General features: G+C 41.8%; 1 protein-coding gene and 1 pseudogene across 5 annotated transcripts in view; one reads left to right on the top strand and one right to left on the bottom strand.

Annotated features, from left to right (window-relative positions):
* Nucleotides 1-8,292, top strand: part of RPRD2 (regulation of nuclear pre-mRNA domain containing 2) — a 117,236-nt gene that overhangs the window by 51,035 nt on the left and 57,909 nt on the right. The window lies entirely within an intron of this gene.
* LOC100953934 lies at nt 2,615-3,688 on the bottom strand (annotated as a pseudogene).

Here is an 8,292-nt window from a genome sequence, read left to right as displayed (position 1 = left end):
AGCCGGGCGTTGTGGCTGGCACCTGTAGTCCCAGCTACTTGGGAGGCTGAGGCAGGAGAATCGCTTGAGCCCAGGAGTTGAAGGTTGCTGTGAGCTGTGATGCCATGACACTACGCAGGGTGACAGCTTGAGGCTGTGTCAAAAATAAAATAAAATAAAAGTAACATAGTTCTTCCCTTTGGTTAGATTTCATTAAATAATTCTGTTAAGAAATCCAAAGGAAAAGCCCTGCAGGTACTTCCAAAGCTGTGTACTTCTCCAAACAATTTTCCTCTGGTTGCAGAACCTGTTAATTCCTTCAGTCTTTTCTTAGTTATTTATGTTTTTCAGTATTTTCTTGATGTTTTTGTATGCTCTTTTGTTCCCTCTCCCTGACCTTAATCATCTTGACCAGTATCTAAGAAGTACAGCACTTGCTAGTAACAGTGGAGTAAGGGCCAAAAAAATAAGGAAGCTGTATGGATTCTTTCCACAGCATACTTGATGCCAACCAAATATCTTGGTAGCAGTCTTAGGAAAACTTAAGTAGTGATTTAACTTTATCCTGGTATTAGTGACCCAGATTTGTGTGGTTACCAGTTCCTGGTAAAAATGAGAAGGACTAACAAGGGAAGAATATAGATGGTTGTAAAAAATAAAACCAAAATCCAGAACAAATGCAGAAATAACTTAGCAGTGACGGAGTGAAAGACATCTAAAACGGGAAAGTAGTAACTAATGCCCATCTAGGTCTTTGGCTTTTAGTTCGCACAGTGAATTCAGGTGGGAGGAGATACATGGAACTAGTAGTTTCTAGACATGGGACAATTCACTTATGAAAATAAAAACTAGGGCGGCACCTGTGGCTCAAAGGAGTAAGGCACCGGCCCCATATTCTGGAGGTGGCGGGTTCAAACCCAGCCCTGGCCAAAAACTGCAAAAAAAGAAAGACAAGAAAAACTGGGCAGTGCCTGTGGCTCAGTAGGTAGGGTGCCAGCCCCATACACTGAGGGTGGCGGGTTTGAACCCGGCCCTGGCCAAACTGCAACAAAAAATAGCCGGGCATTGTGGCAGGAGCCCTGTTGTTCTAGCTACTTGGAAGGCTGAGGTAAGAGAATTGCCTAAGCCCAGGAGCTGGAGGTTGCTGTGAGCTGTGATGCCACTGCACTCTACCCAAGGCAATAAAGCGAGACTGTCTCTAAAAAAAAAAAAAGAAAGAAAGAAAAACTAAGGGTACTGAAATGGGATTGTTTATTATTGCCTTGCTAATTGAGGACATTAAAATGTACATTGTTTTGTAAAGATATTTTAATGACCAGGAAAGTAGAAAAACAATTTTTTTTTTTTTTTTTTTTTGAGACAGAGCCTCAAGCTCTTAACCCTGGGTAGAGTGCTATAGCATCACAGCTCACAGCAACCTCTAACTCCTGGGCTCAAGGGAGTCTCCTGCCTCTGCCTCCCAAGTAGCTAGGACTACAGTTGCCCTTCACAACTCCTGGCTATATTTTGGTTGCAGCCGTCATTGTTTTTTGGCGAGCCTGGGCTAGATTCGAACCCACCAGCTCAGGTGTATGTGGCTGGCACCTTAGTTTCTTGAGCCGCAGGCGCCAAGCCGAAAAACAATAATTAAAAAACTTTTAATTTGTATATGTTTTGCTTTAGAATAAATAAGCTGCATTTTTTTTTCATTGTCAACAAACCAGTGGAAATTTCATTACAGTCCACAGCCAGAATTTAGGAACTAATGTGCCAGGCCATACTGTTTCTTGGAAAATTTCTTTGTATATTAGATAAATAGAGAAAAAAATCAGAGCACAGTATCTAAAAGTGAAAATAGGTTAGCTTATATTATATTATAAAAATGTTATGGAGAATTCTTCCACATTTTTTGTAAATATATACTTTTGCAACTTCTGATCTTAGATGGACTATACACATACGGTGGTAATGTTAATACTGAATTTTGAAGTAGGCCAGGCACGGTGGCTCATGCCTGTAATCTAGCACTCTGCAAGGCTGAGGCGAGTAGCTTGCCTGAGCTCATAGGCTGGAGAGCAGCCCGAGCAAGAGCCAGAAGCCATCTCTAAAAATAGCTAGGCATTGTGATGGGCACCTATAGTCCCAACTACTTGGGAGGCTGAGGCAAGAGGATCACTTGAGCCCAAGAGTTTAAGGTTGTTGTGAGCTGTACGCTACAGCACTCTACTGAGGGGGACAAACTGAGACTCTGTCTTAAAGAAAAAAAAAAGTCAAATAATATCCTTGTTAAGATACTGTTTTCTCCTACGTTATTCCTTTTATTGAGAACAGAAAAGAGTTATTCCTTTTATGTCCCCAGATAGAGTTCTGTGGTGGCTGCCTAGCTCACAGCAACCTCAAACTCCTGGGTTCAAGCTATCCTTTTGCCTCAGCCTCCCATGTAGCTAGGACCACAGGCACTCACCACACCACCAGGCTAATTTTTCTTTTCCTATTTCAATAGAGATGGGGTCTCAAGCTCCTGAGCTCAAGGGATCCTCCCACTTTGGCCTCCCAGAGTTCTAGGATTATAGGTGTGACCCACTGTTTCCAGTCACAAGTTTTTTTTTTTCTTCTCATTCTGTGATGCCTTTATTTTCTGAAAAAGCTAATTTTGAATTTATATTAAACTAAGTTGAATACAAAGTCTTAGTGGAGAAGGCCTGGTGGTCTTTGTTTATAAAAACATGGGCTGTATTGTCTATGGCCTTAAAATTTCAGAAAGGGCCCTTCAAAAGGCTTCATGTTTGCATGTTTCAGCAGCAGAGAGGAAGAGTAGATTCTAGCATCCACTATGAGATGCTCTTCAGCTACCAGAGCATCAATTCTCTTCACCAGGTCATTCTTTGGTAAAGAAATTACTTCTACAAATTCTCCACCCCCAGCTTTGGCTTGGGTTGTATGATTTCTGCATCATCCCCATTAACGGTTGCCATCACAGTGTGTGTGGTACAGTTTAACAAACTTGGGTCCATACAGAAAGCTGGAGAACATTCAACAACATCACCCTTGTAGCCAGTTTCCTCTTGAAGCTCTTGGAGAGCAGCTGCTCCTGGGCGTTAATCATCTATGAGATTGCAGGGAACTCTAAGCAGTAGCTGTCCATCAGTGGTTGTTTCATTACGATTCACTTGTAATGAAAAGTTCTCTGCAACACAGGGATGACCACTACCCCATCAGCAGACTGCCCCTTCCTGGTTGTGTGCTTCACTGGTTTCCCAGGTTCTGGTTTTACCAGCAGGATCCATGTAAGTTGTTTTTTCAAGCTTGAACCATTTTCCTTCTGAAATTAATTTCTGTGAAATAATACATTGTTTGGCATTCTAAGAAGAATCTGTCGGTTCTTGGTTTTTCATTGTCAAACTAATTAGTTCTTACAGTCAGTCCTCAGATGAGATGTTCACGTGGGGGTGAAGAAGGGAAATGGAACGAAAGAAGGAAGGATGAACCCGAGACAGTAGTCTCAGCAGATGCTGGAGCCATGTTGGAGACTCTGGTGCCCTGCAAGTTATTCTTCTCTTGATTTTTGTAGCATCTCTTCTTACCTAGTGAGAAATACAAGGTATGAAGGGTGAGGCAGATTATTGTGATATAAACTTGAGAGTGTAATTACTAAGATCTTCATAAAAGAGTTGCTGTGATATATTCTAAATGCACAATAGAAATATTAGGGGAATGATTTCCTTTATGTCAACCACACTAGTGTTTCCCTTCATTAATTTGAATAATAAATAGTCTTGCTGATATTAATTGAAGATGAAAAGGGAAAAAAATGCTTTATTTTTTTTTTTACCACAAGCAAGCCTAATGGGTATTCAGTCAACAAATACATATTAAGGGCAGGGCCTGTGGCTCAGTGGGTGGGGCGCTGGCCCCATATTCTGAGGGTGGCAGGTTCAAACCCGGCCCTGGTCAAACTGCAACAAAAAAAATAGCTGGGCATTGTGTCAGGTGCCTATAGTCCCAGCTACTCCGGAGGCTGAGGCAAGAGAATCATCTAAGGCCAGGAGTTGGAGGTTGCTGTGAGCTATGATGTCACAGCACTCTACTGAGGGCGATAAAATGAGATGCTGTCTCTACCAAAAAAAAAAAAAAAAAACATATTAAAAGGCTGGTTTGTGGGGCAGCGCCTGTGGCTCAAAAGAGTAGGGCACCGGCCCCATATGCTGGAGGTGGTGGGTTCAAACCCAGCCCCAGCCAAAAACTGTAAAAGGCTAGTTTGTGTGTGGTTCTATGAAGATAAAAAAGAAATAGATATTCTGTTTTCTTTTTTTTTTTTGAGACAGGGCCTCAAGCTATCCCTCTGGGTAGAGTGCTGTGGCATCACACTCACAGCAACCTCCAACTCCTGGGCTCAAGCGAGTCTCCTGCCTCCGCCTCCCAAGTAGCTGGGACTACAGGCGCCCGCCACAACGCCTGGCCATTTTTTGGTTGCAGCCATCATTGTTGTTTGGCAGGTCCAGGCTGGGGATTTGAACCCGCCACCTTAGGTGTATGTGGCTGGCGTCTTAGCCGCTTGAGCCACAGGTGCCCAGCCCAGATATTCTGTTTTCAAAAAGTTAGCAGTCAACTGGACAGTGGCTCACACCTGTAATCCTAACACTCTGGGAGGCTGAGGCACATGGATTGCTTAAGCTGAGGAGTTCAAGACCAGCCTGAGCAAGAGGGAGATTTCATCTTGACTGAAAATAGAAAACTAGCTGGGCATCTCATCAGGTGCCTGTAGTCCCAGCTACTTGAGAGGCTAAGGCAAGAAGATCACTTGAGCCCAGGAGTTTGAGGTTGCTGTGAGCTATTGTGTTACAGCGCTACCTAAGGCGACAGAGTGGGATTTTGTCTCAAAAAACTCAAAAAGTTAAAAGTTCAGAATAAAGAAAAAAAAAGGGCTTTCAAGAGCTTTCATTGAGGGTCAGGAATTTGATACGGGTTTTGACATACGTTTTGACGTAAGAATTCAAATAAAGGAGAGTAAGAGCATTTTTTTTATTTTTTTGGTAGAGACAGAGTCTCACTTTATTGCTCTGGGTAGAGTGCTGTGGCATCACATCTCACAGCAACCTCCAACTCCTGGGCTTAGGCGATTCTCCTGCCTAAACTCCTTAGTAGCTGGGACCACAGGCGTACGCTACAATGCCTGGCTATTTTTTGTTGCAGTTTGGCCGGGGGCTGGGTTTGAACCCGCCACCCTTCGGTATATGAGGCTGGCACCTTACCCACTGAGCCACAGGCACCACCTGTAAGAGCATTTTTTGTTGGAAGGAATATTGTGAACACTTTTTTTTAAATCCATAAGCATAGAGTTTGGCTGTATGATTACTGACATTTGAGTCATGCCCAAACAGAATTTGTGTTATAATCAACTGTTAAAAACATTTGCTGATTGAATGATATGTGCAGTTACTATTCTGCATAGTGATTAGCTGTAAGTAACACACTTAAGTCTCTACACTTGGTATTACTACAGGCAGATCAAACGTCTGAGGTCAGTTGAAAAGAAAACAGTCTTAAAACTGTAAGACTTTGCAGACTAGGGTTCTCACATAGATGGGCTTCTGATTGACAGCCTAGATGTTTTAATACTTCAAAGATGTTAGGAACCACAACAGTGCAAAGGAGTCCAGGGTCTGGGATTAAAAGAATCTTCTTTCCCCCCATTTTCAGGGGCCACAGTTAAAAGAGCAGAAGCTGTCGTTGTACATACATTGATTAAATTGATTAGTTTAATCTAATCTTACTCACTTGATACGTAGTAACTTGGGAGGAAAACTGTTGAGAAACAACTACTGTAAATGAAATATTTGAGTTGCTTTGTGACAGGTACTATAAACATTGAGACAGACTTACTGTGTCACCCTCTGTAGAGTGTGGTAGCATCACAGCCTACAGCAACCTCAAACTCTTGGGCTTAAGCGATTCTCTTGCCTCAGCTTCCTAAGTAGCTGAACTATAGGCGCCCAACACAACACCCGGCTATTTTTTAGAGATGGGTCTCACTCTGTCTCAGGCTGGTCTCAAACTCGTGTGTTCAGGCGATCTACCCACCTCAGCTTCCCAAGTGCTGGAATAACAGGCATGAGTTAAAGTGACCAGATTTTAACATTGGTAAAGCGGGACACCATTGACAGGGGTGGGGGTGGGTGGGGGGTGGTTCTTAATTAAAAATTTGGTCTATATGGAGCAACAAAAATTTTCACAGAATGAAAAATAGTATTGCAATATATATTTTTTAATTTCAACGTAAGTACAATTTACAAATATAATGCATTAAAAAAAATTATGTATAGGGTGATGCCTGTGGCTCAAAGGAGTATGGCGCCGGCCCCATATGCCTTAGATGGCGGGTTCAAACCTAGCCCTGGGCAAAAAAAAAAAAAAAAAATTATGTATAGTATTATTTTATTCTTTGGGATATTTCTCATTTGAGTGAATTTTTTTTGGTAGATTGCTGTCATTGTTTAAAAGGTCATGAAATTTTTCACAAGAATTTGTTAAAATTATATTTCACACATAAAATGGCTTTCAAAGTCTCAACACTCGATTGTGATTTTTCTGATGTCCACACTTTATTTACTGTAGAAAAAAACACATTCAGTCGCAGCATTAGTTAGTGGCAAGGACGGTGCGTATCCCACAATTTTTAGTGCATTATTGTATGGAACATGGTTTGTTTCAAAATGATGAAATGTTTCTAAACATTTGTTCTCTGTTGTGATTTTTGCTGATGCCCAAGAGTTAACCTTTTCCTTATAAATATATATTTTTTGGCTTGGCACCTGTGGCTCAAGTGGCTAAAGTGCCAGCCACATACACCTAAGGTGGCAGGTTCGGATCCAGCCCGAGCCCGCCAAACAACAATGATGGCTGCAACCAAAAAATAGCCAGGCATTGTGGCGGGTGCCTGTAGTCCCAGCTACTTGGGAGGTGGAGGCAGGAGATTTGCTTGAGCCCAGGAGTTGTAGGTTGCTGTGAGCTGTGATGCCATGGCATTCTACCCAGGAGGACAGCTTGAGGCTCTGTCTCAAAAAAAAAAACAACCATATATATATCTTTTTTTATTATTTATTATATATATTATATATATATATTTTTTTAAATAATGATACCTTGTAAGTTGTAAGTATCACTTTCAAGGCTGGCACTAGACTTTTTGCTGCCACTATAAAATATAAATAATACGGTTACTGTCTGCTAAATTCATGGAATAAAGAAATAAATAAATTACTTACCTAAATTATCTGAATAGCTAATTTGTTCACATCACTTGTTTAACTAGCACTAGCACACAGTACGATGTGTATCGTCTGAGAGACAGTTACAAAATGTTTTCCTGGTTGCCAACGCCAAAAATGCCATTGTTCATTAAGTCCAAATAATGGTGGTCGAATTCTAAGAACTGATCAACAATGTGAACTTTGATAAGCAGTTCTCGATAATCAGTTCTCAACAATTATTTGTTGTTATTAAAGTTTAACATTATAAAATTAACAAAAATAATATAAAACTCATATCCTGGCGAAATAGCCACATGGCAGTGTTGGGACCAGCATTGCTGCTGAGAGACCACCACACACATTAAAACAAAAAGTGCTGTATTTTGCAAGCATATGCCTGGGCCACTCTTCCCTTCAACATAGCTGGAGGAAAGGCAACCCCCTAGTGAAGTTAGCTGAGGTTTTTAAAGCGCATAGAGGAATTTCATCGGGTGTTTTGGACAGGGCTGCTATTGGCTGAGCTGTTTATGGTGTGTGTGTGGTGGGGGTGGCTACTTATTTTTCCTGGCAGTTTGGCTCCTTCTGAGCTAATTGTCCTTGCCTAGAAGCAGGGAAGGAGCCTGTCTCCTTCTGATACCTTGCCCAGGAAGAGAGTAGGGAGTTTACATTAGCCTTTTCATTTCCAAATGAAGTTACATTAACCTCTTCATTCCCAGATGGAGTTACATTAACCTTTTCAGCAGCCAAAACCCGTATATTCCCTTTCTTTCCTCCTGCCGTTCCCTACCTTGTCCTGCATTCTTTCCAAAAATCAGGACTGTCCCGCCAAAGGCGGGAAGTTTGGTAACTTTAGGCATGAACCACCTTACCCAGCCCGCTATAAACATATTTTACATGTACTGTGTGTTATTTATTCCTTGAGATATTAAAGCCGCTGTGCTCAAGGAGCTTGTCTGGTGAGGAGACTTTTATCGGTAGTAAATGGATATTTTCAACTTAAAGTGAAAAGTAAAATACCGGCTCGGCGCCTATAGCTCAACCGGCTGGGGCGCCAGCCACGTACACCTAAGGTGGCAGGTTCGAG

This window comes from Otolemur garnettii, unplaced genomic scaffold, assembly GCF_000181295.1.
Source record: "Otolemur garnettii isolate 467f Iridium unplaced genomic scaffold, OtoGar3 scaffold00174, whole genome shotgun sequence".
Lineage (NCBI taxonomy): Eukaryota > Metazoa > Chordata > Mammalia > Primates > Galagidae > Otolemur > Otolemur garnettii.
The sequence above is the reverse complement of the archived record's forward strand: the minus strand, read 5'-3'. Positions and strand labels throughout refer to the sequence as shown.